At 55.5% G+C, this 19671-nt stretch overlaps 2 protein-coding genes across 3 annotated transcripts in view; one reads left to right on the plus strand and one right to left on the minus strand.

Annotated features, from left to right (window-relative positions):
- CHAF1B (chromatin assembly factor 1 subunit B) overlaps positions 1 to 19671 on the plus strand; it is a 158424-nt gene that overhangs the window by 45961 nt on the left and 92792 nt on the right. The window lies entirely within an intron of this gene.
- The window catches only part of CLDN14 (claudin 14), a 78480-nt gene that overhangs the window by 8958 nt on the left and 49851 nt on the right, over positions 1 to 19671 (minus strand). For both annotated transcript variants that reach the window (XM_059685946.1, XM_059685945.1), the window contains exon 2: positions 14028 to 14165. The gene's annotated coding sequence lies outside the window, so the exon portion shown is untranslated. The remainder of the gene's footprint in view (positions 1 to 14027; positions 14166 to 19671) is intronic.

Raw genomic sequence — 19671 nt, forward strand, 5'->3', positions numbered from 1 at the left:
GAGTTTCTTCCTTGTTTCAGATTCTCGGCAGATGGTTCAGAGGCCTCGATCCCTCATCGATCCCTCACGCCGACAGGAAATCAAGCCCAGGAAGCTTAAGAGACTTTTGTAAACAGATGGTGTCAGATACTAGCAGAGGCCGCTTCGCATCTGAGTAGTTTGGGGCCAGCGGCAGCTCCCGTGGCCCACCTGGCTGCCTGCACCTCACAGCTGCTTCCCGGAGCCGTGAGCCCCGTGGGCCCCGTGGGAAGGACACCCGCAGAGGTGAGGCCCACGCACGGAGCCTCATCCCCGGAACCGGAAGTCGGATCCGGGTCCTCTGAAGTGACTCTGGCCCCTGGGCCGGGCCCAGACGCAGAGCTGAGATGCTGGGAGAACCGGGATGGGGCTCTCCTCTGGTTCCAAGACTTCAAAGCTAAACCCAGTGATTAAGAGATTTTTGCCCTTAAAAACGGCAGGCACTAAATCCTCGGTGGGAATGTGCAGCCCGAGCAGTGCCCGGTGGGGCTCCAAGGTTGGGGGGCCCTGTCAGGGCACTAATCCTGGTCCCTTTCTACTTTGCCTGTGGCCCCCCTGCAGGCTTGGGCCTCCCTGCCGGTCCTGGGGCGGCCGTGGCAGCTGTTGGGTGTGAGGGGCCCAAGGTCACGGCTGGAGGATTAACTCCCAGATCGGATGGCCTGGGATTTCCTGTCCTCAGGACCGTGTTTTACCTTAAGGGAGGTCTGTAAGCTTCCCACCCTGCTCCCAGCCGGCGTGTGTGTGAGTGTGTGTGTGTCCCAGCCAGTGTGTGTGTGTCTCCCAGCTGACATGTGTGTGTCCCAGCCAGTGTGTGTGTGTGAGTGTGTGTGTGTGTGTCCTAGCTGGTGTGTGTCTCCCAGCCAACATGTGTGTGTCCCAGTTGGTGTGTGTGTGTGAGAGAGTGTGTGTGAGAGTGTGTGTGTGAGTGTGTGTCCTAGCCGGTGTGTGTCTCCCAGCCGACATGTGTGTGTCCCAGCTGGTGTGTGTGTGTGTGAGAGTGTGTGTGTGTGTGTGTGTCTCCTAGCTGGTGTGTATGATTGTGTGTGCACCGCGTTGGGGCAAGGTGGCGAGGGAGGACAGGCTCCCAAGTCTGGAAGCTCTGACCATTCACGGGGCACAGGGGGGCAGTGCCGACCAGCTCCCCAAGATTCATGGTCTCACAACACTCGCAGGCCGGCCCTTGCTCCCAGCCCGAGGCCTGGCCCGCGATGGCCGAGCTCTGCCCAAACACCCAGGCACCAGGCCGAGCCCTCCCGGCTCCTCAGGAGCCCCGCTGCCTTCTCACCCTGCTGTGTGGGGTCCCCCAGGGTCCCCCAGGCCCAGCGCCAGTGCCTGTCTGCAGAGCAGGTATGATGACCGCCGGTCTGGGAGGGTGCTCACCACCCACAGCCCTGAAAGTGACTGTCAGCCCCAAACCTCCCAACTCGCAGCCTCCCCCAAACTCACACGCAGAGGTCAGAGGTTGCTGGGTCTCGTGGGCCTCACCTGCCCCCTCCCGCGACCGGCCTGGCCCATGGGGAAGCAGGAAGCGGCGCCTCTGTCCTCCTCCCCCTCTGGCTGGGAGGAGTGCGTCTGGACAGCGACTGTGCCGGGCACACGTGCCATTTGGTGGGTGGTTAACGGCCCCGGGCACCACAGGCAGGCGGGCCGTGCAGGCATTCAGCACCGACCAGAAACGTCATTCCTGCGCGTTGGGAATGCTGATCCGTCTGTGCAGACATCTCCCGAGACACCTCGGCGACCCCCAGGGCCGCGGGAGAAGCCTTGCCGCCCGGGCTGCACTGAAGGCCGCCACGGTCCAGCCGGCCCATCGCACTGGGTCCGTGGGCTGCGCAACCCCCTCTGGGTCCGGGCTCCCGGCTCCCCAGGTTTCAGGCTCCATCCCGGCAGGGGGTGTGCAGGAGGCAGCTGATCTTTCTCCTTCTCTCCCTCTCCCTTCCTCTTTCTAAAAATCAATAAAAAATATATTTTAAATGGGACTACATCAAACTAAAATGTTTTTGTACAGCAAGGGAAACCATCAACAACATGAAAAGACAACCCACTGAGTGGGAGATGGTGTTTGCCAAAGACACATCCAACAGGGCTCCTATCCAAACCCTATAAAGAACTCATGCAACTTAACACCAAAACCCCAAACAATTCAATTAAAAAATGGGGAGAGGACCTGAATAGACACTTCTCCAAAGAGGACAGACAGACGGCCAATAGATACACGAAAAGATGCTCATTGTCACTAGTTACCAGAGAAATGCAAATTAAAGCCACAGTAAGACATTACATCACACCTGTCAGAATGGCTGTCATCAACAAATCAGCAAACAACACGTGCTGGCGAGGGTGTGGGAAAGGGACCCCTCGTGCACTGCGGTGGGAGTGCAGACGGGGGCAGCCCTGTGTGAATCAGTGTGGAGCTTCCTCAAAAAATTAAAAATGGAACTGCCTCTGACTCTGCAATTTCACTTCTGGGTACTTATCTAAAGAAACCTCAAACACCAATTTGAAAGCATATATGCACCCCTATGTTCACCGTAGCATTATTTACAATAGCCAAGCTATGGAAGCAGCCCAAGTGCCCATAAATAAACAAGTGGATAAAATAAAAGGCTTGATATATATGTATATATAATGAAATACTACTCAGGCATAAAAGAGAACGAAATCTTGCCATTTGAGACAGCAAGGACGGACCTAGATGGTATTATGCTATGTGAAATAAGTCACCCAGAGAAAGACAAATACCATATGATTTCACTTAGCCTATATGATAAAACCCTAAGATGCTAAGTGTGACCATTTGTTCCACCGTTCGACTGGTCGCTATGACGTGCACTGACCAACAGGGGGCAAATGCTCCAACCGGTAGGTTAGCTTGCTGCTGGGGTCCGGCCGATTGGGACTGGGTGAGACGGGCTGGACACGCCCTGCAGCCCTCTCGCATCCTTCCCTGGCCAGCCGGCCCCAATCAGCCCAGACTGGGTGAGACAGCCCCAGTTGGCCCCGATCGGGACTGGGCAAGACGGGCCGGACATGCCCTGGAGGAATCCATGCACTGGGCCTCTAGCATTTTAATAACTAAGTAGGTGCCAGGTGGGCACTGGAAATATCAGGGATCACTTTGTAAAGAATATGATTGTCTAACCACCATGCTGCATACCTGGAACTGTTACCAAAAAATATTGGATGTAGATTGCAATTGAAAAGTAAATTTTAATAGAGAGAGAGAGAGAGAGAGAGAGAGAGAGAGAGAGAGAGAGAGAGAGAAAGGTAGATTCCAGGGCCCTGATCCAGACCTACTGAATCAGGGTTTTTAGGAGGTGGGTCTGGAACTTGTGTTTTATGTCATCCAAGCCCCAGGCTGGGTGAATCAAGTTGAAAATCACAGATCCAGACACGTGGACAATAAATATCGATTCTATATGGGCTGCTGGAGTCGAAGACAAGCCGGTGACTCACTGTGGCTCAGAGAGCCAGCGGGGCAAAGCCAAACGATGCATGCGTCCTAGTGACCATCCGCTGCGAGGGCTGCTGGTCTCCGAGGCAGAGCAACATCCTCACCAGATGGGGGCTGATGGGGCATCTGAGGTCTCCTGAGTGACCGGCGGAAGTCAGAGCCGAGAAGCCCGCCCAGCCTCAGACATCCCCGAGTTCCCGTGCGGTCCCCTGGGTGGAGAGTAGGGGGCGCTGTCCATTTGCAATGTTTGTTTGCTGTTGGAAGCACCTCAGGGCAAGCAGGTAGGCTTCACAGTGGTGTTCGACTTGGCCTCGCTGCTAAGTTCCCGCTTCTTAGCCGGTTTATTTCAAGTTAGCACACGGCCCGTACCCAGGAGCCCAGCACCCGTCTAACCGAATCGGAGGCGGGCAAATGACAGGGAACGATGGGGGCGGATCATGCTCCCCCATGCTGCCCTCTCGGCCTGGAGCTGACCTGGGGTCAGGGTGCGCGATGGGTTGCCTGGGGCTGTGCAGCCTCCACCTCCCGCTGCAGCCCAGTGATGCCTGGGCACCGTGACCATCCAGCCCCCCCAGACCACAACAGGGTCTGAGGGATGATTTCCCAGGAAGGCCATCTATTCCTGTTTTTGTTGTTGCTGTTAATCCTCATCTGAGAATATTTTTCCATTGATTTTTAGAGAGAGTGGAAGGGAGGGGAGAGACAGAGAAACATCAATGTGAGAGAAACACATTGATTGGTTGCCTCCTGCACGCACCCTGACCAGGGCTAGGGATGGAGCCTGCAACCGAGGTACATGCCCTTGACCAGAATCGAACCCAGGACCCTTCAGTCCTTGGGCTGACGCTCTTTCCACTGAGCCAAACCAACTAGGGCCAATCTATTCCATTTTTAAGCTCCTATTTCATTTTATTGTCTTTTTGAAAATTCAACTACCTCTCAGCAGCAAATCACTGACCCCTTTCAAACGTTTACCCTCATGGTCCAACGGCAACCGTGTTGCATTTTAATAATCGTCATCTCTGTGCAGCGCCTTCGTTCCATCGCTTCGCCCAATCCCCGCAGATACCCGCACCCTACACAGGGGGCCTTCCCAGGGCCCGCTCAGCGAGGAGCAAACAGCTGAGGGGGGTCAGCGAGTAGCCCAGGTGACCAGCTGATAGGTGAGGAGCGGGGTTGGCACTCAGCGCCCCAGTTCTCAGGGGCGGGCCTGCTCTCCACCTGGTGACCACCCAGGGCCGGAACTTTCTTCCCTGCCGTGAAGGACAGGAGCGTGGTGGCCGAGGGCCGAGCAGGTTCACCCAGGCAGCCCTGTTTGACGCGGCCCGTCTCCAGGTGCGTGAGCCACACGAGAAGTGAGGCGAGGTCCCGGTTTCTAGTGACGCATCTGCCGGGAGGTCCTGTCCACTTCACACTTCTCTTTCACAAAAGTGAAAAGTCCACTGTGTGGGTGGAGGCACAGATGCAGATCTGGTCGGGACACAGCCGGGCCTTTGGGAGTTGGCCGCCGTCATCTGACCCGGGCGGCCACGCTCACAGGCCTGGGTGTCGGTGGAACCTGGACCCGTGGGGCTGAGACAAGTGAACCTGGGTGGGGACTTCTGGGCTTCAGGGAACGGCCAGGACAATCACATCTCCTTCCCGAGGGCTCCCTTCTGCATTTCCTGCCCTGTTGACATGGACTCAGCCTCCTGCCCCACCCCACAGGGTCATCACCCCAGTACAGTGGTCGGCAAACTCATTAGTCAACAGAGCCAAATATCAACAGTACAACGATTGAAATTTCTTTTGAGAGCCAAATTTTTTAAACTTAAACTATACAGGCAGGTACATTGTTATTAACTTAATTAGGGTCCTCCTAAGCTGGCCTTTGCTAAAAACATCCTCAATCTGATTGAGGCACGTTCCCTGAGGCCGACCCCTTCCAACTCTCCCATCCACACTCGTCTTGTATACTTGTCTTGTCTATCTCCTTTCGCCCATCCTCTCTATATGTCCAAACCATCTCACATACCTTTCTCCATCCTCGACACTACATCTTCTTTCACTCCACAACGTTCCCTAAAATTCACTTAATAAACTTCACTTAAAGTTTTAAGTCAACTTCGCACTGTACATGCGTGCCCGCATGTGGTATTTTGTGGAAGAGCCACACTCAAGGGGCCAAAGAGCCGCATGTGGCTCGCGAGCCGCGGTATGCCGACCACTGCCCTAGTCGATCAACAGCCATTGCAGGCTGTTCATCTCTCTTATCAGCAGCCTGGGCCTCGGTCAAAGGACCCGTAATTTCTCTATTTGAAGGGACACACCGCAAACTCCGGCCGTTCGGACCTGGGTAGGGGCTGTTTTGGTGGAAGAGGAAATCTGGTGAGAATATTTTAGGACATTGTTACTCAGGTGTGAGAGCACTGGATAGAAAAGACATCCTAGAATTTTAAAAGTCCTGTGATTGGTTAAATCCAAGGAACTCAAAAGGGGCCAAGCTATTGTTTAAACACGGATCCCAGGCCTCGACCTTGCACCCACAGCTGTCGAGGCTGCGTGCGGCAGGCTGGAAGGGCTAATGGTCTAGGCTGCCTTGATGTGCTGGACAACCTCCTGCCCTTTCCCAGCGAGCTGAGAGCAGGAGGAAGGCCAGGCCAGCGTGGCTCAGTGGTTGAGCACTGACCTATGAACCAAGAGGTTCAGTTCCGCCGAAACCGGTTTGGCTCAGTGGATAGAGCGTCGGCCTGCGGACTGAAGGGTCCCAGGTTCGATTCCGGTCAAGGGCATGTACCTGGGTTGCGGGCACATCCCCAGTGGGAGATGTGCAGGAGGCAGCTGATCGATGTTTCTCTCTCATCGATGTTTCTAACTATCTCTCTCCCTTCCTCTCTGTAAAAAATCAATAAAATATATTTTAAAAAAAAAAGAGGTTCAATTCCCAGGTCAGGGCACATGCCTAGGTTGTGGGCTCCATCCCCAATGTGGGGTGTGCAGGAGGAAGCCAATCAATGATTCTCTCTCATCATTGATGTTTCTATATCTCTCTCCCTCTCCCTTCCTCTCTGAAATCAATAAAAATATATTAAAAATCCTATATAATAAAAGACCAGTGACCGTAACAGCGTAACAACCAGAACAACCAATCGACCAGTCGCTATGAGGTGCACTGCCCGCAGGCTCCCGATCAATCGCTCGGTGAACGGGGAACTGGGCTGGGTGGTGGTGGCAGGCTGGGACTGAGGACTGGTGAATGGGGTGGAAGGCAGATCTCTTGGTCCCTCCCCCCGCCTGCAGGCTCCTGATCAATCGATCGCCCGGCGAACGGGGAATCGGGTTGGGTGGTGGCGCCGGCCGGGACTGGGGACTGGTGAACTGGCGGAAGAAGGCCCTGGTGGTAGGCTAGGCCTAGGGACACTACTCGTGCACGATTTCGTGAGCTGGGCCTCTAGTAAATAAATAAAAGCAGTACTAAGGACCCACTGAGAGTCACTGCTGCTGTGTTGGCTGCTCATGGCGTGTTCCTTGCTTACAAACGCTAACTAATGTCCACAAGAGCTGAAGTTGGTGTTGTCATCCCATGTGTGCCTGCCGGGAACTCGAGACGTGTGGCGTTCAGCAGCGTGTGCAGGGTTACCAGGCTCACAGTGGCAGGGCCCAGAACTGCGGGGCCCTTTCTTCCCCAAGCTGGTGCCGGGAAACACTATTCGGATCCCTGCTGTGGTCTGGCGAGTCTCACGTTCTAATGTCACACCAGCCAGAAGGTCAGGAGCCAGGATGCCGTCCTGCAGTCTGCGCAGGGCTTGGCCCTAATGAACAGATCCCCTCTCAGCCAAGGAGAGAGTCCAAGGGAGTGGTACCGGGGGCTTTTCCCTCAGCGACACGGACAGTCCCCGAGAGGCTTGCGGGATGTGAAGGGCATGTTGCCGAGGCACCTCGTGCATCCTGCAACCACTGCTTTATGCTCACCAGCGTCCCGATCTCGCGGGTGCTCCCTTCACGTCGCCTGCTGTGAGGGAGGGTGTAGTCAAAGGCAAGTTGTGCATTGCTTGATGACACACCAAGTACGGTGTTTTTAGGGAAAATTATCTCCTTGCATAATTATGACCATTATGAGAAATAAAAGTTGTTACTATAAAACAAAATGCCGCATATTTCTCAACTAATAAAATGTCTACATAATATTTAAAAAAATATATATTTATTGATTTCAGAGAGGAAGGGAGAGGGAGAGAGATAGAAACATCAACGATGAGAGAGAATCATTGATCGGCTGCCTCCTGCACGCCCCACACTGGGGATGAGCCCACAACCAGGCATGTGCCCTTGGCCAGGATGGAACCCGGGACCATTCAGTTCTCAGGCCGACGCTCTATCCACTGAGCCAAACCGGCTGGGGCAAGTCTATATAATCTTGAAAGCATCTGACTTGAGTGAAGGACAAAGTTCTCAACTGGAGCTGCCCCGTGGAATGTAAGAGCCTGGGAGATTCTGACGATTCCTAATGTGGGGCCCCACAGCGGACCAACCGGAGCAGGTCTGAGGGGAGGCGACAGCTCTGCAGGTGATGCTCACAGGCCACCAGGGCTGAGGACCTCCGAGCCGCGGCAGTAATGGAGTTTTAAGCCCATGGCTTAGGTCTCATTAATGTCAATGCATTAATGCAGCACGAAGGAGAACGGTCTGCCTTATGCGCTATAAGTAAGTCGAATACAATGCAATCACATGCAACAAATGTAATGCATGCAATGAGTCAATGCATACAAAGCAGGCGATCCATAAATAATGAATTCCTAAGTGAACATCCTACAAAATTCCTTATCAAAGACCATATTTTGACGAAACTAAGATGTCAACAATTGTAAGACAAAGTATCACTGAGAAAAAAAAGATGCCATGTCACATGTTACAAGCCGCATCCCAATTTAAAAAAAACGTTCAAAGCAGGAAAAATAACCTGAGTCTTATAATCGATGAGATCCAGCACTAAAAAATGACTATATTGTCATTTTCTGTCTAGTCCACTCCAACTGTCATATCACCAACTTCCACTAGATGGCGCTGTGACCCGATACTTCAGGTTCCAAAAGGAAATCTGAAAACCAGTTTTCTCAAAGTTTTTAAACTTGCAGTCATGCACCCCTTTCACAGACAAAAGACAAAAAACCTCTATTTTCAGGAGCTGTTGCTCATTATTTTCCTTGTATGGAGGCCTATCCGAAGTATCTCCCAAGGTGTAAAGTTGTTTAAAAAGTGAACTGAGCCAAATTGGTTTGGCTCAGTGGATAGAGCGTCGGCCTGCGGACTGAAGGGTCCCAGGTTCGATTCCGGTCAAGGGCATGTACCTGGGTTGCGGGCACATCCCCAGTGGGAGATGTGCAGGAGGCAGCTGGTCGATGTTTCTCTCTCATCGATGTTTCTAACTCTCTATCCCTCTCCCTTCTTCTCTGTAAAATATCAATAAAATATATTTTTTAAAAAAGTGAATGAGACAGTTGGATGGTTGATACAATAGAAAAAGTGCTATCACCTCCCTTTCAGCCGCACGCCCAGTTCCACACGTGGCTCGTCTGCAGCGGGTTGGAGAGAAGGGACAGGAAAGAGAAGGCTGATGTCCACTTAGACCAAATAAACAGGGAAACGCGAGGAAAGAGACCACGTCGTCCCGGCCGAAGACAGCGACCACGGTGCCCGCACACAGGTCCTGCCCGGGACCCGGCCGCCGGGCGCGAGGGGCCCTGGCAGAGCACGGAGCTTCAGCCCAAGCTCAGGGTGCGCTGGGCACCGACCCAGGGCGTCCACGGCGGAAACCTGACCACGTTCCCTGGTGCATGAGACTCGCTCCCCCGGCGAAGTGAGAGGCGCAGGGCCCACGGGAAGCGGAACTCTCCAGGGAGAGCAGGACCTGAGAGCAGGCCCTTCAAAGCTTGGATCGCAAAGGACGGATTAATCCTGTCGCGTAAATCCAACAAAAAGAAACCGGCTTGCATTTTGTACGTCTTTATTCCTTATTTCATTCTCTAGCAGCTGCATATTTCTAGCATTGTACAAAAGCACGGGTCCATACGAGACGGGATTTTTTGAAAGTAGCCTTTCACCCAGAGGGGCGGGGGGAGCATTGCAGGAGGCCCGCCCTGAGCTGTGGGGGAGCGAACCCCGGAGCGAGGACCGGACGAACCCCTCCCTGTAGTAATTTCCAAGTGGACAACATAGGAAAGGCCGAACGACAGAGCAGCTTGTGAAGGACGGGGTGACTGGAGGGGGAAGGAATCCTAAGAACAGCTCACGTCGGGGAGCCCCAGACTCTCACCTGAGAACACACCCTGCCCCCCAGCTCATCAACACTCAGAGACCCTGTGCCATCACCCCTAGCAGCGCCCCTTCCCCAACACACACACACACACACACACACACACACACACACACACACACACAACTGGGACAGGATGGATTCGTGTGGCCGCAGTGAAAAGAAAATATTGCCCCAATCGGATAGATTTAGCTTCAGAAGAGAAACGCAGAGGACCGTCCGTAACTGCACCCTTCCTGGCTGGGCCGCCCCCACGGCGGGCCTGGGTGTGGGGGACTCCTCACGCGCCCCGACTTCCATTTTCCAATAGTGAGTTGGCCACTTGCTTTTTCTAGAAGATGCCCAGTGGCACGACCCTGCTGTTGGGCTCTTGTTTTTGGAAGGCAATCGGGCGATAATGGTCGAAATGTGAATTGTGAACGCTCTTCAACCCTCGGCTGGAAAGTCATCCCATCGTTACACTCTTCAAAGCAAGCAAAGGCACACGCCACACAACAGCCAGTCCGCATGGACTATTCATGGGGGAAACACTGGGTGAAAGCTCAATGCCCTTCACTGAGAGGCTGGTTAAGTCGCGGCCCCCGTGCGATTGAATAGTTCGCGCCATTGGAAGGTTGAATGCACCCCCAGGCGCTAACGCGGAGGGGTCCGGGCTCGGGGCTCAGTGTGGCCCGTCTGTGTGAGAAGGAAGCAGATCCCTCTGGCGGGGCAGAGAGCCCGTCAGAAGCTCTGAATGTAGGAGCTGCTCACAGTGTCGCCTCTAGGAACTGGAGCTCAGGGTCAAGGCTGGGGAGAAGCACTTTCATCTCTAATATCACTCCCTTCTAGACCATTTTGATTTTTATTGATTTCAGAGAGAGAGAGAGGGAGAGCTAGAAACATCCGCGATGAGAGGGAATCATGGACCGGCTGCCCCCTGCACGCCCCACACTGGGATGGAGCCCACAACGCCGGCATGTGCCCTGACCGGGTCCTGGTTCATGGCTCAACGCCCAACCACTGAGCCACACTGGCCTGGCACCATTTTGATTTTTTAAGTAAAACTATTCAGTCATTTATTATGGAACAAAGTGCATATTGCGGAGCATCAAAACTTATAAGAAATGGCAACAACGGTCCGCCAGTTGAAGGCAAGGACCTGAACCGGGGGGGGGGAGGGGCGGGGGGGGTATAGAATAGTTGTGCTCTAAGATTAAGAGACGCGGAAAAGAGAAGCCACAGCTCCTGGACTGCTCTCACCCGCAGTGAGTGTTGTTAGCAGCGGGCAGCCCCACCTCAGGGGGCCCGGGGCTCAGCGGGGGGAGCTGCGGGCACCCCGGGTTCCGGGCATCCTGGCCTGCCTGGGTGCCTCACTGCCGCGTGGGACGGGGTGGGGTGGGGGTGACACCGGGTAGGAAAGCCGATAGGACAGGGTCCTGGCCCCGCTTCATCACAGAGGGAGCGTCTTGCCACCAGGGTGCTGCCGCCTTCCACACAGGAACACACGCTTCCTGTGCACGCCCACCGCACAGTGCTGACTCGTGAGGGTGCCACTGGTCAAGGAGACATTCTTCTTAAAAGTGATGTGGTGTGATTACTCCCCCCCCCCCCCCACTGCACCCTCCGTCCATGGGCGTGGAGGCGGCTCCCTGTCCCCCGGGGCCTCCAGCACAGCCTGTGCTGTAAACGCTCCGAGAACAGGTGTTCCCAGGGCTGTCCGGAGGTGGGTGTTTGCAAAACACTGCTCACTCCACCGGGGCCTTCCTTCCTGCCACGTATTTCGCGTTCTAGGTAACAGTTTGGCCATCGTTACGTGGAAAGGGGTTCGGGTGGTCACTCGGGACTCAAAGGGACGAAGGAAGACGATCATGCTGGATGCAAGGACGCACTCCGGGCGGCTCAAGGAAGGGGTGATGCAGAGGAAGTGTGGGAGCCACGGGGACATGGGGGCAGCTGGGAACCTTGGCATCGTACCGAGTGTCACAGCAGCACCTCGAGCCCGGGGAGATGACCGAGGGCATGTGCAAGGGGCGCCAGGGAAGAAGCCAGAATTAACCTTCCCCAACTTCCTGCGCCTCCAAGTCATGGCCCCTCTGACAGGTTGGGAGGCCTCAGGCCCCGGGAGGGGTGGGAGGGGGTGAGAGGCACAGGGCCACCCCCTGCTGGACGCCGAGGCTCCCGCCTCTCAGTGCACTGGAAAGAAATGGGAAGAAACCACACTTCCTTTCAGCCAGGAGAGCCAACTAAGGCCTAGCGCCTCAGAAACCACTGCGGAGGCCCAGGCCTCAGTCTCCCCCAGACTCCCCCCAGGAGAAGCATCCAGGGAGGGAGGGCACAGCTGCACAGGGGCCGGGAGGGGGAGGGCACAGCTGCACAGGGGCCGGGAGGGGGAGGGCACAGCTGCACAGGGGCCGGGAGGGGGAGGGCACAGCTGCACAGGGGCCGGGAGAGGGAGGGCACAGCTGCACAGAGGCCGGGAGGGGGAGGGCACAGCTGCACAGGGGCTGGGAGGGGGAGGGCACAGCTGCACAGGGGCCGGGAGGGGGAGGGCACAGCTGCACAGGGGCCGGGAGAGGGAGGGCACAGCTGCACAGGGGCCGGGAGAGGGAGGGCACAGCTGCACAGAGGCCGGGAGGGGGAGGGCACAGCTGCACAGGGGCTGGGAGGGGGAGGGCACAGCTGCACAGGGGCCGGGATGGGGAGGGCACAGCTGCACAGGGGCCGGGAGAGGGAGGGCACAGCTGCACAGAGGCCGGGATGGGGAGGGCACAGCTGCACAGGGGCCGGGAGAGGGAGGGCACAGCTGCACAGGGGCTGGGAGGGGGAGGGCACAGCTGCACAGAGGCCGGGATGGGGAGGGCACAGCTGCACAGGGGCCGGGAGGGGGAGGGCACAGCTGCACAGGGGCTGGGAGAGGGAGGGCACAGCTGCACAGGGGCCGGGAGGGGGAGGGCACAGCTGCACAGAGGCCGGGATGGGGAGGGCACAGCTGCACAGGGGCCGGGAGGGGGAGGGCACAGCTGCACAGGGGCTGGGAGAGGGAGGGCACAGCTGCACAGAGGCCGGGATGGGGAGGGCACAGCTGCACAGGGGCCGGGAGGGGGAGGGCACAGCTGCACAGGGGCCGGGAGAGGGAGGGCACAGCTGCACAGGGGCTGGGAGAGGGAGGGCACAGCTGCACAGAGGCCGGGATGGGGAGGGCACAGCTGCACAGGGGCCGGGAGAGGGAGGGCACAGCTGCACAGGGGCCGGGAGGGGGAGGGCACAGCTGCACAGGGGCCGGGAGGGGGAGGGCACAGCTGCACAGGGGCTGGGAGGGGGAGGGCACAGCTGCACAGGGGCCGGGAGGGGGAGGGCACAGCTGCACAGAGGCCGGGAGGGGGAGGGCACAGCTGCACAGGGGCCGGGAGAGGGAGGGCACAGCTGCACAGGGGCCGGGATGGGGAGGGCACAGCTGCACAGGGGCCGGGAGAGGGAGGGCACAGCTGCACAGAGGCCGGGAGGGGGAGGGCACAGCTGCACAGAGGCCGGGAGGGGGAGGGCACAGCTGCACAGCCGTGACTTAGGGTTCAAGGCCATTGTCTCTGATAGCGGGGCTTTCGTTTTGCTGTGAGGAGACTGACAATTTCAGCCCGAAATGAATCCTCCGGAGGTCGGGGAGCGATGGAGGCGCCCCACCCCGGCCTTTCCTCCTGTTGGGCCCTGTGTGTCTTCAGCGCTCTCAGCCCTTCGTCTCAGTACACACTGAGCAGATATTTAAGAAGCAGCGGTGAGCTCAGTGCCAGGCTGTCGTCCTGTCTCCGCACGCCCTGGGCACGGCTGCCGCGTTGGCCGCGTTGCCTCTGACTTCCCAGGGGAGCAGGAGGGACTGGGCCCCGCCGCAGACACACAGCGTCCCCGCGGGTCGCAGATGCCCCCCCCCCTTCCTGGAGGGATTGGAACCCGCACCCAGAGCCCGGTGGTGGGTGGCCGGCGGGGGCTGGGCCTCCTCGCCCTCCAGTGCAGTGAGCACAGCTCAGGCTCCGCCGGGCCCAGCACTGCTGAGCTCCTGGACGGTTGCCCCCGCCCCCCCCCCCCCCCCCCCCCCCCCCCACGCAGCCAGACTGGAAATTCCGGAAAAGCCAAGGTACCTGCCCGCAGAGGCAGCGCTGCAAACGTCTGTCCTTTGGGCCAGTTCAGTCCCAACTAGCAGCTAGAGTAATAATTACAACGACGCATGTTTGCGGATTTAAACGAATGAATCCCTTGGCGTCCTCCGTTTTGACGGGAGCGCCTTCTACCCACCTCATACATCAGGAGAACGGGGGGCCATGTGGTCCGGCTGGGCTGGGAGGTCGCTGGTGTCGGCAGGAGAGTGGAGACCTGGGCGTGCACAGTCCTGGGCGGCTGGGCCTGCGTCCAGATGGCTGGGCCTCGCACCCCCTAGGAAGGTAACACATGGAAATTGAGGTGGACCAGACCCTCACCTACGAGGAGCAGTTGGCTCTGGTGAGGAGGGCGGTCCCGGGCCCAGCCTGGGCCTGTTTCTCGGGGAGAGACGGGCTTGGCCAGAAGGAGAACCCTTTGCCCGGGACCGTTTGGCCCCTCTTTAATCACCAGCTAAAACAGAATATTCTGCAGAGAGAGCCCTCTTGAAAGAAAACCCAGGGGCTGGGGAGGTGTCATCTTTCCCTTTTGACTCCCAGGGTCTGCAGCCATATATATCTACAGTAATAAAAGGGTAACATGCTAATTAGACCGGACCTCTTTCAGATGACCCTCTGGACAAAGCCATGATGGTGGGGGCCGAGACAGAGGTGGCTAGGGGCAATCAGGCTGGCAGGGGAGAGCAGTTAGGGGCGATCAGCCCAGCAGGGGAGAGCAGTTAGGGGCAATCAGGCTGGCAGGGGAGAGCAGTTAGGGGTGATCAGCCTGGCAGGGGAGAGCAGTTAGGGGCGATCAGGCAGGCAGGCAGATTAGTTAGGGGCGATCAGCCCAGCAGGGGAGAGCAGTTAGGGGCGATCAGCCCAGCAGGGGAGAGCAGTTAGGGGCGATCAGCCCAGCAGGGGAGAGCAGTTAGGGGCGATCAGGCAGGCAGGCAGGTGAGCGGTTAGGAGCCAGTGGTCCCAGATTGTGAGAGGGATGTCTGACTGCCTGTTTTGGCCCTGCAGGATTGGGCCTAAACCGGCAGTTCGACATCCCCCAAGGGGTCCCAGGTTGGAAAGGTACAAGCCAGGGTGAGGGACCCCCCCCCCCCTGTGCATGAATTTCGTGCACCAGGCCTCTAGCATCCTATAGAATAAAGAGCTAATATGCTAATTAGACCAAACAGCTGTCTGGACGACCTTCTGGATGAAGCTGGGGCTGTGAGGGCTAGCCGGGGCAGCTGAGGCTGTGAGGACCGAGCTCCTTGCACAAATTTTGTGCACCAGGCCTCTAGTATATATATAAAACCCAAGGTTGGCCTGAAAAAGTATTTGTCTACAGGAACACCCACAGGGGTGCTGGGGACCCCAGTGCCAGCGCATGGGGTGGAACCTGCACGGGAAACCCCCGCCGGCCCCTCGAGGTGTGCTCCGACCTGTTTATACAAACCCTCTTAACTGTTGTTGACAGGAGGTATTCTAGGTTTTCTCCCGATTCTATCTTTTTCATCTGCCGGCAATATTTTCTCAACAAAGCAGGTTGAGGGCTGGCCAGTGTGGCTCAGTGATTGAGCGTGGACCCATGAACCAGGAGGTCAGGGTTCGATTCCCGTCAGGGCACATGCCAGGTTTGGGGGCTGGATCCCCAATGTGGGGCGTGCAGGAGGCAGATGATCCAAGATTCTCTCTCATCATTGCTGCTTCTGCCCCTCTCTCCCTCTCCCTTCCTCCCTCTGAAATAAAACAACAACACAACAAAAATAGGGTGAGGTAGTGGGTTTAGGGGGGAGGAAGAAGGGTAACCAAGGTCGTTAAAGGTCACGGCTCTTTCAAGGTAAGGAGGGCGGCAGAAACAGAGGGAGGCAGACTGGGGACCTTCCAACCCCGACAGGAGACAGTATACAGGCCTGCAAGACAGCAAAGAGGCGCAGGCTGGTCCCCAGAGAGAACTGCTCGTGTCTCCCGCCAGCGAGCAGCTCTGCCAGGCCCGGTCGCTTCGGCCTGGATCAAGGCGACGACCACCCTGTTCGGAAGCACAGCCTCCTACCGCAATGGATTCCCCTCTCAGCCCGCAATCAGCATTGACCTGGGCTTCACTGCATATCGTCCAATTGCTCATAGGCGGGCGCCCCAGTTCCCCAATTCGCCTGTAGACTCCTTAGTGGCAGGGACCAGAGTTTCCATAATCAACATTAATTAAATCGATTGAGCAGAGTGTCTCCCCCTGCGTATTATCCGCCGAGGGACGCAAACTAATTCCAGTCTCGTTCCTATTGCTTGATTCCCTTTCGTCGGCCCAGGTTGCCTGTCGAGGTCCACAGTTTGAAGTCGTCCCCAGCGCAGAGAGCGCATCTGGGCGGCAGGTGTTGCCGTCCTTGCTCCCGCACAACGGGAATGTTCCGGCTACTGCAGGAAGCCGGGCAGATGCAGAAGTACAAGGAGCCCACCAAGGCCCGAGATGACATGCATTGACGCTATCAACAGGTCCGAACACCGGCATCTGCTTACAGGGTGATTGCCCTGAGTCTGGTTGTCTGTTTTGAGGTGATAGCCGCATATTGAAGCAATTTCTCCCCACCAGAGGGTCTAGAAGGGGCTCAGTTGTACTCTGTTTTATGTAGGTTTGGCTGCCTCAGGAAGCCTGGAGAGGGTTATTAATAGCGTGTGTGTAGGCATACGGGTGGCTGTTCCAGCTCCGCAGTCTGTGAACACCATTAGTAGCCCTTACAATGGTTCTGCAGGAAGCACAGGCTGCTACTAACGCGGCCCCGTGCTCCCAGGTGGGCCAGACAATGAGATAATGCGCAACCGTGAGTATCCCAAGCTCTCGGGCTACTTGTTCTGGGGGACTGAGGCCGGGCACCACCCCGAACCCAGAAAACATTGCCAAGGGAACAGTGGGAACTGGCCAGCTCGCCCTGGCTAGCAGATTGACTCGTCACGGTGTCGACAGACAAAAGAGCGACACACTGATGGACTGTGGTGCCGGGTCCCCCTCACTCGGAGAAGGGCTCCGCCCCTGGCGGCCGGGAGCGCGGAGACAGCATCCATGTGGGACGGGGAGAGACTCTTCCCGTCAGTAACTGCGCATTGACTTTCACTTTGTAGGAAAATGTGTATCGAGTGTTAGGAGATGGAACGCTGTGCCCTCAGGATGTTTACAACCAGCCGGGGGAGAAGGCAGGGCACTGAGAAGCTCGCTGGGCTGCAGAGGAATGGGCTACCCACCCGGTGGGTAACACTCAGCCGTTCCAGTAAATGAAGTGGGTCTGTGAGTACTGAGAGCGGAGTGGGACATGCTCCCACCTGTGTGAAAACGGAAGCAAAGCGCCCGTGTGTGTGACCATGTGCACGTGCGCGAAGGCCGGAGGGGACAGGCCGAGAGAGACACAGTCTCCTTCTGGGAGGGCAGTGAAGGGCACCTCCCTAGTTTTACGCCACACGCTTCTGTGTTGAAGGAATTACTTAGGACAGGAAAGTCTTTATGTTTCTTATGTAAAAAAGGGAAAGAGTGAAAAGTATAACAACAAAGCAAGTACGGGAGAGAGACGAAGGGTGACGCCCAAGGTGAGTGTGGTGACCTCACAGACTCTGCACCCTCCTCCCCCTTCTTGTCTTCAGAACCCAGTTTTGCTCAGAGAGAGGGGAAGGCGGGACTGGGGTGATTTCTTATGTAAACTGGGGGTGGCTGGTTCCCTCGTGGGCTCTGGACACCAGTCCGTGAGGGGAGATATGACTTCCTCTCCTGGTCTCGCCTCCAGCTTGAAGTCAGTCCCCCTCTCACTTGTTGGAGCCGAGCCAAGGAAGGTTACTCCTAAATCACACACTCTGGGGGTGGGGGTAAGAAACCCAGCCCCGCTTTCAGACTGATCTGTGGAAAAGTGATGTGAAGGTGCTTCCAGGACTACACATATTCAACTCAAACCTCATTAAAAATGTTTCCCGGGTCACACCCATGAGGATGGTTATTGTATGAAACAAGCGAACAAAGACAACACACAGTTGTTGGTGAGGATGTGGGGACGTTGGAACACCGTGGGCACTGCTGGTGGGCACTGCCACTGTGGAAAACAGTATGGAGAGTCCTCAGAAAAATTCAACACGGAAATGCCGTAAGATCTAGCAATTCCGCTCCTCAACATATGCCCCGAAGAACTGAAAAGAGGGACTCGCATCCTTGAACGTCAATGTTATAGCAGCACTACTCACTGTAGCCATAAGATGGGAAAACGTCCACTGATGGGTGATGGTAAACAGTGGCCCACACACCCACTGGAATGTTAGTGAGGCTTAAAAGGAGGGCGGTTCTGATAGATACAACCACACGGCTGACCCTTGGAAGCATGCTGAGTTCCTTAACGTTAGCCAGTCGTGAAAGGACAAATACGGAATCATTCCACTCAGACGAGCTACCCAGGATAGTCAAGTTCACGGAGACAGGAAGTAGGGTGGTGGTTGTCAGGGGTTGGCGAGGGAGGAATAGGGAGCTATTTCTTAATATTTGGGATGATGAAAAAGTACAGCAATCCGAATGTACTTACTGTCACCGAATTCCACACTAAAAATGGGAAGAATGGCAATTTTATGTTACGTGCATTTTACCGCAACTTTAAAATCTGAACATTCTAAATGTTTAAAAAGCTGTAATAAAAATATAAACATTCAGATGCTCCAAACACCCTCAGCGCTCTCCCATGGAGACCGTCTGCGCGTGACGTTGGGCTTCCCCTTGCTTTCCCTTCGTGCCCACCTGGGAATCAGGCTTCTCCGGCAAGTCTCCGAGTTTGCTTTTTTTTTTTTTTTTTTTTTTGCAGATATGTCAGTGGTTAGGAAGTTTGCCTCCTGCATGGCTCTTTTGAAAATTCAGGTTTGCTTTCCCCACTCCCACAAACTTGTGGGAGAATAGCCTGCCCTGTCACAGCCCTGAGAGCCCGTTGTTTAAAGATACTTCGTGACACGCTCTGTCATGATGATGTATTTGTCATTTACTGGAAGTTTTTTATGCTTCTTGTCTGACTTTGATATTTATGAATAAGGATATAAATCACCCTACATACGTCAGTGGCTCTGCTTTGGAACAGAAACTTCCTTCTCTCTCCTCGTTCAAAGCATCTGGACAGTTTAATCAAAGAGAGTCTCGACACAGCCATCTGGCCCTTCCCTTGATTTTTATATTCATCAAAATTCACAAATGTTACCCATTTGAACCCGTAACATAAAATTTTACTAATAAAACACCATTTGTTCCAAACGGGGTTTCTATAAGATTCAAATTCCAAGACGTTTTTGCTGATAAAAAAAAATTACTGTGTTTGTTCAAATCCCCATTTGGTTCAATTCAGTGAACATTGATTCAAGCCTTTTTGTTCAGTTACTAGCTGAACATGCAGCGAGTTTGCGGGGGATGAAAAGTAAGAGAGTTCAATTTCAATGGTCTGCAGGCTGAGGAGGGTTTTATATTTTAAATGTTTGAAAAAAATCAAAAGAAGTAGTATTTCACGACACGTGAACAAGTATATGGGATTTGAATTTGTGTCCATAAATAAAGTCTCATTGGAACTCAGCCACATCTACTCATTTGTGTAGTAACGAAGGCTGATTTTGCCCCATCACTGCAGAGCTCAGTGGTTCCTACAGAGACTCAAAGCCAAAATATTTACTATTTGGCCCTTTCCAGGGAAAGGCTGCCCCCCCCCCCCCCCCCGCGGTTAGACAATGGCTGTGTGCATGTGAAGTGCGAATAGCGAGAAGACGACCATTCATTTGGACGTAGCCAACATTTGGCAACGTTTCCACAGTCAGTC

The sequence above is a fragment of the Myotis daubentonii genome, chromosome 3, assembly GCF_963259705.1.
Source record: "Myotis daubentonii chromosome 3, mMyoDau2.1, whole genome shotgun sequence".
Taxonomy (NCBI): Eukaryota; Metazoa; Chordata; class Mammalia; order Chiroptera; family Vespertilionidae; genus Myotis; species Myotis daubentonii.